Below are 11,851 nucleotides of genomic sequence, written 5' to 3'. Positions count from 1 at the left end.
CCCACCTTCCCCAGAAGCAGACCCAGTGATCCAGGAAACTAAAGCCCTCCCTCCTGCACCAACTCTTTAGCCACACATTCATCTGCTCTATCCTCCTATTCCTATACTCACTAGCACGTGGCACCGGGAGTAATCCAGAGATTATAACCTTTTGAGGTCCTGCTCTTTAATCTGCTACCTAGCTCCCTAAATTCTTGCTGCAGGACCTCATCCCTCTTCCTACCCATGTCGTTGGTCCCAATGTGAACCACGACCTCTGACTGTTCACCCTCCCCCTTCAGAATGCCCTGCAGCCGTTCAGTGACATCCTTGACCCTGGCACCAGGGAGGCAACAAACCATCCTAGAGTCACATCTACGGCCACAGAAACGCCTATCTGTTCCCCTTACGATAGAATCCCTACCACTATTGCTCTCCCACTCTTTTTCCTCCCTTCCTGAGCAGCAGAAGCACCCCTGGTGCCAGGAAGTTGGCTGCTGCTGCCTTCCCCTGGTAAGTCACCCCCATCAACAGTATCCAAATCGGTATACCTATTTGAGAGGGGGATGGCCACAGGGGTCCCCTGCACTACCTGCCTGCTTCTACTGCTCCGCCTGATGGTCACCCATTTCCCTTCTGCCTGTGCAGCCCTTATCTGCGGTGTGACCAACTCACTAAACGTGTTATCCACGACCCTCTCAGCATCGCGAATGCTCCAAAACTCATCCATCCGCAACTCCAGCACCTCAATGCGGTCTGCTAGTAGCTGCAGCTGGATACATTTCCGGCACACACGGTCGTCAGGGACACCGGCAGTGTCCCTGAATTCCCACATAGTGCAGGTGGAGCATAACACGGGGCTGGGCTGTCCTGACATGACTTACCCTTTAATTAATTTAAATTAATTCAATACCACCAATTAAAGATATACTCTAGGGCGCTTGTATGGCAGAAGTCCCCGCTACACCAGAAAGACCCTAGAAAATATAAACCGCAGAATTGAAGTTACCTTACAGCTAAATGATATATTTAAGGGCTCTGGTTTACAAACAAACTAGATGATGAATATCACACCTTAGAAACTATAAACCACAGAGTTTAAGATTAAAAAGAGAGAAATACTCACCAACCAATCACTTACCTGCTTTCTGGTGACGTCACAATTCGATTTCTTTTTACCTCTCTCCTTCCCTTTGCGTTCCGAGTTCGGAGATTAGTACGCCTTACCTGGTCTCTGGAGCCTTTTATAGCCCTGCTGCCGCCGCTCGAGTTTCCCGCCGACGCTCTGAGGTCTTACCTGGTCTCTGGAGCCTTTTATAGCCCCGCTGCTGCCGCTCGAGTTTCCCACCGACGCTCTGTCCAATTTTTTCCCTTCATCTCCAGAATATGCCTACTCACGCTGAGGTACAATTCTACGGGTACTGGACATCCTCTATTATCTTTCACAAGTAGTCAGTCTTCATTTGTGGGCCCATACAGTGAGGCCTAGGTTTTCCGATTGGTGTTATTTTAATGCCAGCATAACCCATCAATTCTAAATGGATTAATATTGGCGTTAAAATAACAGCAATCAGAAAATGTACACTTGAATGTCAGCAGAATATTCCTCATGGGGAGGGGGGTTGCAGAATAAATTGTTCATGTTCAGCTTCTAAACATGCCCACTTTCCATCAGAAATCATTGGTTAATGATGAGAAACAAAGCGTAGCTGATTATTTTTCTTCCTAGCCCAGGGATGCTAAGGCCAATTTTAGTACCCCTACCACAATCTCACTAATTCAGCACAGATGTGAGATCAAGTCTGGAAGCATCCTGGTCATTATGGCTCAGTTCCATATTAGGCAGAGCATTTACCAATTGAGCTCTTGTTTCTTAACATAATTACAATTAGAAGTGCCCTCTGCATATCAGTTTAATGAAGGTAAAATAAACTTTTCTTTGCCCCGAGTTTCAGATAAGTGAAAGTTTAAAAAAAAATCAGTGTCCCTTGACTCAGAAGATGTATTACGTCCTTGATACATAATCCAGTCTGATATTCTATTTAATATATGGTGTGGAGATGCCGGAGTTGGACTGGGGTGGACAAATGTAAGAAGTCACACAACACCAGGTTATAGTCCAACAGCTTTATTTGAAATCACAAGCTTTCGGAGCGCTGCTCCTTCTTCAGGTGAAGTGGAGAAATGCATAAAGACACAGCTTATATAGTCAGAGAATCATGTCAGATGTTCACAGCGGCCGGACCTGCTGTGATTTCCAGCCAAAAAAAATGTTTTTTGTCTGTTTTTTTGTTTTTCATACAGACCCCAGCATCTGCAATATTTGACCCTTTGTGACCCCACCTCATTGTTCTTTGATGTAATGTTCCCCTGACTGACCTGTTTGGACACCATTCACACCTTTGACTGCTGTGATTATCTCTCTGCCGAGGTGTGATAAATGGCAGTTGGAAAGGTTACCTGTAAACATCTGACATGATTCTCTGACTATATAAGCTGCGTCTTTATGCATTTCTCCACTTCACCTGAAGAAGGAGCAGCGCTCCGAAAGCTTGTGATTTCAAATAAAGCTGTTGGACTGTAACCTGGTGTTGTGCGACTATTTAATATACATGAAGCTGCTTACATTCTAGTTTCAATAATATTATGGGCTAGAAATTGGGTTGCTTTGCGCCTTTTGTTCGTGTCCCCGGGGGGCACTAATGGGGCGCAAATGCCCTACCGCCCGGGCGCAGCGCCGCTAACACCTCCCGCGAAATTCAGCGGGAGGTTAGCGGTGGCGGTAGCCGGTAGTGCCCCGCTCTGCTGCGCCAGCGATGATGACATCATTGCCGTGTACAGCACCCCGGTTGTGCCCTGGCCGCAAACTTCCCTTGCATCCCCTGACCTATCACCGGGCGATATGTGCAACAGGATCAGGGGAAGGTTTTGCAGTGGCGGTAGCGGGCGGCGGCACAATTTAAAGGGCAGGTGTCAGGTGGCCATTTTTATTTTGGCCGACTGCCAGCACCTGCCCCCTTTCACATTTGTATGTGGGGTGCTGGCCACGATCGTTCAGCCCGGAACTCCTCTTGAGTGCCAGGCTGTTTCCATGGTACCCCGCTCCCTGATGGTCCAGCAGGGCCTCTCCCCTTTAATAAGGACAGGAGGCCTGCAATGACTTGGCGCTACGTGCCGCCATGCATGCTGCAGCTGTACGTAGTGCTGCAACATTGAGTAGTAGCGCCCCAAGAAGGAGGTCGAGCGCTTCCAGTAGCGCTCGACCTCCTTTTTGGGGTGCTACTACTGAATTTACGGGGTGGGGCGCTAACTTTTTTGGGGCGCTGAAATTAGGGCCCCGACAAGGTTAGCGCCCCAAAATGGGCTATAACCAATTTTTCCCCTGTATTTCTTGGTGCTAAGTTTCATGGTGAAATAGTGACAGTTGTATTGTAGGAACGGAGGTTCCTATCAAAAAGACTGAGTTCGACTCAGGCAATTAAAATAATGAACTTTAATGAAACCAAACGAGTTTAAACTGGAAACTGCTAGAACACATCAATAACAGGTCTACTCTCCTTGAGGGCTCCACGAGGACTGATCCTCTGGTCAGAAGACTGACGTCATGACGTCATCACGTTCTTCCCGCCATTGGGGCATCACGTGACTAACGGCATGACGTCATCACGTTGAAACCGTGCTGTAAAGGTAACTAGACATTGTACAGTCAAACAGTGTAATTAAAGGTACAGGCATAGGCAGTAACTACATTGCTGTTAAAGGAATTATGTACAACCGCTCTGAGTCCTTTGGTGGCTCCGCCACATGCGCCCCCCCAGAATTGTCTTTAACAGAAAAGGTGAGGCGAGGAGGAGGCCTGATGAGCCTATCCGATCGACTTCGATACCCTGATAGAGGAAGTTGATGACCGGTGGTCGAGTTGGCAGTCGGTTGCAGCTGAGCAGGCGCGGCGAGCGCGGTCGAGTTGGCAGGCGGCTTTGGTTGATCTGGTGCGGCGGCAACGGGCGCTCGGCCACGTTTGGGTGGTTGAGCGACTACAACAGGATGGTCCAGTCCAGGTGAGCCGGCTTCAAGCGGTCCACCGAGATGTGATCCGGCTTCCCTCAGACGTCGACCGAAAAGGATTTGTCTCCTGGTTCGATGATGCGGAAAGGACCAGTGTAAAGGGGCTTGAGCGGATCCCGGTGAGCGTCGTGGTGGATGAAGACATACTCCGCATTCTTCAGTCCCGGTGGCACGTAGGAGTTCTGCAAACCGTGATTGGACGTAGGTATCGGAGCAAAGCATCTGGTTGCTTCTTGGTGGCGAACGAGTTGCCGGGAGGCGGACCATGGCTCTGTGAGAGAAGGGAGGAAATCTCCTGGTACACGGAGCGGCTGGCCATAGACGAGTTCAGCCGAAGACGATTGTAGGTCGTCTTTGGGCGCCATACGAAGACCCAACAGGACCCATGGGAGTCTGTCCACCCATCCTGCGCCTTGAAGACTGGCCTGAAGAGAGGCTTTAAGCGACCTGTGGAATCGCTCGCAAAGGCCGTTTGCCTGCGGATGATAGGCGGTGGTGCGATGAAGTTTGGTACCGAGCCCCTGAGCCACAGCGTTCCAAAGATCCGAGGAAAATTGTGGCCCGCGGTCAGAAGAGATGCCCGCCGGTACCCCGAAACGGGCAACCCAACAGGAGATGAAAGCTCTAGCGATGTCTGCCGACGTGGTGGAAACCAAAGGAATTGCCTCTGGCCACCGAGTGGTGCGGTCCACTACGGTGAGGAGATGAGTATAACCCTGAGAAGGCAGAAGCGGCCCCATGAGGTCCACATGCACGTGGTCGAAACGACGCTCTGGAACAGTGAATGCAGCCACTGGGGCCTTGACATGACGCTGGACTTTGGCCTTCTGGCATACGACGCAGGTATTAGCCCAGTCACGGACATCGATGTGCATACCTTTCCAGACGAACTTGGCTGACATAAGCCGTTGCGAAGCCTTCATCCCCGGGTGCGACAACCCGTGTATGGCATCAAAAACCTTCCGGCGCCATGCGACTGGCACAATAGGTCGAAGAACTCCCATGGAAACGTCACAAAGGAGCGTGGCACCTGTGGCCTGGAAGATGACGTCGGTCGCCTGGAAACTAGAGGGAACGGTTCTATATGATTGGACCTCCGAGTCCCTAACCTGATCTGCCGCCATGAGGGCGTAGTCGATTCCCAGGTGCACCGCGTGGACCGTGGCACGGGAGAGGCAATCTGCCACCAGGTTGTCCTTACCAGACACATGTTGAATGTCCGTGGCAAATTCGGAAATGAACGTCAAGTGACGTTGTTGACGAGCGGACCACGGTTCAGCGGTCTTGGCCATGGCGAATGTAAGGGATTTGTGGTCGACAAAAGCCGTGAAGGGGCGCCCCTCCAATAAAAACCGGAAATGGCAAATGGCGAGGAAAAAGGCCAGTAGCTCCCTATCGAAGGTGCTGTACTTTTTATCGTTCTTTCATAATTGACGGCTGAAAAACGCCAGCGGTTGCCACGTGCCGTTGACCCACTGTTCTTGCACTGCACCGATGGCATAGTCTGACGCGTCGGTGGTAAGGGCGATAGTAGCACCTGGAAGTGGGTGCGCCAGCATGGTTGCGTTGGCCAAAGCGATCTTGGTGTCGCCAAATGCCTGAACCATTTCAGCTGTTCAGCTGATTGGATCTTTACCGGACTTGCCCTTGAGGGCTCTGAACAAGGGTTGCATGAGTTGAGCCACCTTGGGGACGAAACGATGGTAGAAGTTGACCATCCCCAGGAACTCCTGCAAGGCCTTGACCGTCGACGGCCGCGGGAAAGAAGTAACCGCCTCAACCTTCGTCGACAAAGGGACGGCGCCGTCCGATGTTATGCGATGTCCCAGGAAGTCGATTTGTTGCAGGCCGAACTGGCACTTGGCCGGGTTGATGATTAAACCGTGTTGGCTGAGGCGCATAAAGAGGGAACGCAAATGGGAGATGTGCTCCTCCTTGCTGGCACTGGCGATGAGTATGTCGTCAAGGTAGACGAAAATGAAACGCAGGTCTCGAAGAACGGAGTCAATTAGACGCTGGAACGCCTGTGCTGCGTTCTTTAAGCCAAACGGCATCCGCAGGAACTCAAAGAGGCCAAAAGGGGTGATGACTGCGGTTTTCGGGACGTCTTGTGGGTGCACTGGAACCTGGTGATATCCACGGATGAGGTCGACTTTAGAGAAGATAGAATTTCCCGCCAAGTGGGCCGGGAAGTCCTGGATATGCGGGATCGGGTACCGATCCGGAGTGGTGGCGTCGTTGAGGCATCGGTAGTCACCGCATGGCCGCCAGCCGCCGCCTGGTTTCGGCACGATGTGGAGAGGCGAGGACCAGGGACTCTTCAATCGCCTAATGATCCCGAGCCGCTCCATTGTGGTGAACTCCGCCTTCGCAGCTGCGAGCTTGCCGGGTTCGAGCCTTCTAGCCCGCGCATAAACCGGGGAGCCAGTAGTGGTGATGTGATGTTCAACACCATGTTTTGTCGCCGAAGAGGAGAAGGTGGGTCTTGTCAGCTCCGGAAACTCCCCGAGGCGCCGCGTGAAGTCATCTGGCGGAGGGAACGCACAGGCAATGGAGCGCGCCATGGAGGTACCGTGGAAGCACGGAATCGAGTGGAAGGTGGCCGCATTGATCAGCCGGCGGTGCCGGACATCGACTAGTAGGCTGTTGGCACACAGAAAATCTGCCCCTAGGATAGCCTGTGAGACTGTGGCCGTGACGAACTCCCAAAAGAAGCGCTGACCGCCGAAACAGACTTCGACCCGCCGCTTTTGGAACGTTCGAATAGCTGCGCCATTAGCCGCTACGAGGGAAAAACCAAGGTTCCCGGTCTGCATGTCGAGCTTCGACGCAGGTAGAATACTACACTGCGCCCCGGTGTCACAAAGAAAACGACGGCCCGAGAGGGAATCGGTGATATAGAGGAGTTTCCCCGTAGAACCGACGGCCATCGCCACCGCGGAACGCCCATTAGACTTGGTCATCCGTCGCCAGGGACGCCGCCTGCGCCTTCTTGGTTTTTTTGGGGGCGAAAAACTGCAGGGGGAACGGCAGCATCGTGCTTTCACACCTAAACTGGTGTGGTAGGAGCACCAGCCCGCTGTAGGAGAAGCAGGGACCGCGTCTGTGGGGGGTGGGCGCCTCATGGCCGCGCAGCACTGCTGGGTAACCGTGAAAATCTTATCGGCTTCGGCCGCGAGCTTTTCGCAGTCTGTAATGTCGGATCTGGCTAGGGCAGCCTGAACCTGTTCAGGCAGTTGATAGAGGAAAAACTCCCGGAAGAGGAAACATTCCGGTTCAGCACCCAAGAGCGTGAGCATTTGGCTCATGAGCTCGGACGGTTTGGAGTCCCCGAGGCCGGGCAGCGTGATGAGCCGGCGAGCACGCTCCGACTTTGATAGCCCGAAAACCTGAAGCAACCGCGCCTTAATTGCATCATACTTGCTGTCAGTAGGAGGACTACCGATGAGGCTGATGATCCGTGATGCAGTTGCGCTGTCGAGGGCGGAGACCACATAATAATAACGGGTCTGATCCGCGATGATGTTCTGAATGGCGAATTGGGCTTCAGCCTGGATGAACCAGGCGTCTGGTTGTTGCTCCCAGAACTGTGGCAGTTTCAGCGTGACGGCGTTCGTGTCCATGTCGAATCTTCCACGAAAATCGTTCGTAGAAGTCGGGGTCACCAATGTAGGAACGGAGGTTCCTATCAAAAAGACTGAGTTCGACTCAGGCAATTAAAATAATGAACTTTAATGAAACCAAATGAGTTTAAACTGGAAACTGCTAGAGCACATCAGTAACAAGTCTACTCTCCTTGAGGGCTCCACGAGGACTGATCCTCTGGTCAGAAGACTGACGTCATGACGTCATCACGTTCTTCCCGCCATTGGGGCATCACGTGACTAACGGCATGACGTCATCACGTTGAAACCGTGCTGTAAAGGTAACTAGACATTGTACAGTCAAACAGTGTAATTAAAGGTACAGGCACAGACAGTAACTACATTGCTGTTAAAGGAATTATGTACAACCGCTCTGAGTCCTTTGGTGGCTCCGCCACAGTATTAGTATTTTATGGTACCTAAAACAATATTTACACCACATGCCGTGTGCAAACCAGCATGTGTCACAATCACTGCAAACTACTTTCAGAACAATAATTTGAATCTCACCACATGTTAAATGTACTTCCCCTGTATTTTGTAAAAAAATAAGCAAAAAAGTAGTTTAGGTCAACTGGAGGATTTAATTAGAGGTGGAATACCTCTTCTGGGGTAGCTAATCTTTTTGAACTTTTTGTTTACCAAAAGCTACAATTTGGACTTTAGCTGAGAAAAGAAGTCCTAAAAAGAAATAAAATACGCCTTTGGTATAAGCAAGGAGTCGGCTGATAAGTCAAATGGCAGTTTCATTTATCAAGCTTTCTTCGTGTAGCTTTTCTTAGGGTTGTTAATGTTGGTATGGAATGAGTGAGCAAGAGCTGGGAAATCCAGCAGCAATTCATATCATTCAGTCCCTGTCTGAATCAGACATTGATTAATCTTCCAGGCAACTTAAAGTTTATTTTAATATGTAAATTAATGTAAATGATAATAAAATGAGGCTGCGCTGGATTCCCTGATTTTCTTGTCCTTTGCGCTCAGTTCACCTATATGAAATAGCTAATGAAAGGCAGACAAATTTAGGTCATTCAAAATGCTACGCACAATCCATGGCCTTCATAACTTCAACGGACTCCACTTAATGTGCAGGCAGGCAGTGACCAGCAATACGGATCAGGCAAATGAATACCTGCATGCCAGGCAGGAATCATGATTCCTTCATTTTAAGACAATCCTCTGTATAAGGGCTATTTGAAGGAGAAGGCAGAATGAAATAATGGCTCCTTGGAGACGAATGCTACCCTCTTTAGCCCTGTCTTTTTTTCCCATTCATTCCTGGGATGTAGGCGTCACCCAGGATGTTGATGATGGGGGATTCAGTGGTGATAATGCTGTTTTTTTTATTAGTTCCTGGGATGTGGGCATCGCTGGCAAGGCCAGCATTTATTGCCCATCCCTAAGTGCCCTTGAGAAGGTGGTGGTGAGCTGCCTTCTTGAACCGCTGCAGTCCCTGTGGTGAAGGTACTCCCATAGTGCTGATAGGGAGGGAGTGCCAGGATTTTGACCGAGCGACGATGAAGCATGACATGAATCTTGCCATTCATGTGGAAATGACTTATGAAATAATACTGGGCGGCCTGCTGGTGGTGCTGTCCAGGGAGAGTATAAATACTCGGGCATGGGCCCAGCTTGCTCAGGACATTCTTTAACGAACTAGTGAAGGACACAACTAGACCTCCATGTTGTAAAACAGTTGATTAAAGCTTTGTTTAATGCTTAGACCAAGTGCCTAGTAGTTTTCTTACGTCAAAGCATATGGTACTTTTTTTATTTATTCACAGGATGTGGACGTTGCCGCAAAGGCCAACATTTATTGCCCATCACTAATTACCCTCAAGGTGGTGGTGAGCTGCCTTCTTCGCTGAGTGGCTTGCTAGGCCATTTCAGAGAGAAGTTAAGAGTCAACTACATTGTTGTGGGTCTGGAGTCACATATAGGCCAGACTGGATAAGGATGGAAAATTTCCTTCCCTAAAGGACATTAGTGAACCAGATGGGTTTTTACAACAATCCGGTAGTTTCATGGTCACTAGCGTTTTATTCCAGATTTATTTAATTGAATTTAAATTCTCCAGCTGCCATGGTGGGAACTCATGTCTCTGGATCATTAGTCCAGGCTGCTGGATTACTAGTCCAGTAACATAACCACTATGCTACTGTACCCTACTGTTGAGTAGCCTTACCGTGTCAACTTACCTTAATGCTTGGCATTTAATTTCAGAGCTGTTGCCAGGTCCTTTGGGTAATGTACACAACACTGATTCTGATCATCACCTCCTGCCACCATGCTACATTGCTTTTCCCTGGGTATAGATGCACCAGTGCCAAACAGGACAATCCTCCTTGCACCTATTTCATGCAGTTGCACCTCATTTTTCTATCTTTCAAAAGGAGAACAGAAACAGAAAGGACTTGCATTTATATAGCATCTTTCACATTCTCAGGATGTCCAAAGCACTTCACAGCCAATGAAGCACTTTTGAAGTATTTCCACTATTATGTAGCCAAACCAGCCAATGTGCATGCAGTGAGGACTCACAGACAGCAGAGAGATAGATAAAGGTTGGCCAGGACACCAGTAAAAACACCCTGCTCTTTTTGGAACAGTTTCATGGGACCTTTTACATGCACCTGAACAGACAGATGGAGCCTCAGTTCAATATCTCATCTGAAAGATGGCATTTTCGATTCATGGGACACTGGCATCAGTACTGGGGAAAGAGAGAGCTGTTCCACTGGGACGGGCTGGGACCAGTGTCCTGGCGAATCGAATAACTAGGGCAGTAGATAGGGCTTTAAATGAATGAGGGTGGGGGGGTGGTGGGAGGATTCAGGAAAGGGTAAATTCAAAAGCAGTAAGAGAAATGTCAAGGCTGTAGAGCAGTGTAGTGATCTGGGTTGAGATAAACAGAGTGGGTCAGGAAGGGGCAGAGAGATTAATAAAGGTAATAGGGCACCAGTGACTAAAGTGACATCAGGGAAAAATAGAAAAAAGTTAAAGCTAAAGGTACTATTTCTGAATGCACGAAGCATTCACAACAAAATAGTTGAATTAATAGCACAGATAGAAATAAGGAGGTTTGATTTAATAGTCATTACAGAGACGTGGATGCTAAAGGTTGGGAACGAAATATTCCAGGATATTTGGCTTTTAGAAGAGACTGCAGAATAGAAAAGGGGAGGGGGTAGCCCTGATAATAAAGGAGGGGATAAAGACAGTAGAGAGAAAGGATCTTGGCTTGGAAAAACAAAATGTAGAATCAGTTTGGGTGGAGCTAAGAAACAACAAAGGGCAGAAAACACTAGTGGGAGTGGTTTATAGGCCCCCAAACAGTAGTTGTAGTGTCGGGCAGAGTATAAATCAGGAAATTAGAGATGTATGTAACAGGGGTAATACAGTAATCATGGGGGACTTTAACTTTCATATAGACTGGGCAAACCAAATTTGCAGTAATAGTGAAGAGGAAGAGTTCATGGAATGCATTCAAGATAGTTTTCTAGATCAGTATGTCAAAGAACCCTACTAGGGAATTGCCTATTTTAGTTCTAGTATTGTGCAATGAGACAGGGTTAATAACCTTGTAATAAAGGAGCCTCTGAGGAGCAGCGATCATAATATCATAGAATTTAATGTTAAGTTTGAGAGTGATTTAGTTAAGTCCGAAACTAGGGTCCTAAATCTAAACAAAACAAACTATGTAGGTATGAGAGGCAAGTTGGCTAAGGTAGGTTGGGAAACTAGCGTAAAAGATATGACAGTAGAAAAGCAATGACAAATATTTAAAGAAATAATTCATAATTCGCAACGAATATACATTCCCTTGAGGAATAAAAACACCACAGGAAAAGTGGTCCACCCGTGGCTAACAAGAGAAATTCAAGATAATATTAGATTAAAGGAAGAGGCCTATAATGTTGCCACAAAAGAGTAGTAAGCCTGAGGATTGGGAGGATTTTAGAATTCAGCAAAGGAGGACAAAGAAATTGATAAAGAAACAGAAAATAGAATTAGGGTAAACTAGCGAGAGACATAAAAACAGACTGTAAAAGCTTCTTTAGGTATATAAAAAGGAAAAGATTAGCAAAAGTAAACGTGGGTGTAAGGAATGACCCAGACTCTGCCTCGCCTCGCCACCAGAGGGCTCCATGAACTCTCTTAATTGT

Source organism: Somniosus microcephalus, chromosome 13 (genome assembly GCF_052327205.1).
Source record: "Somniosus microcephalus isolate GS21.2 chromosome 13, FLI_Smic_1.0, whole genome shotgun sequence".
Lineage (NCBI taxonomy): Eukaryota > Metazoa > Chordata > Chondrichthyes > Squaliformes > Somniosidae > Somniosus > Somniosus microcephalus.
Note: the sequence above shows the minus strand (reverse complement) of the source record.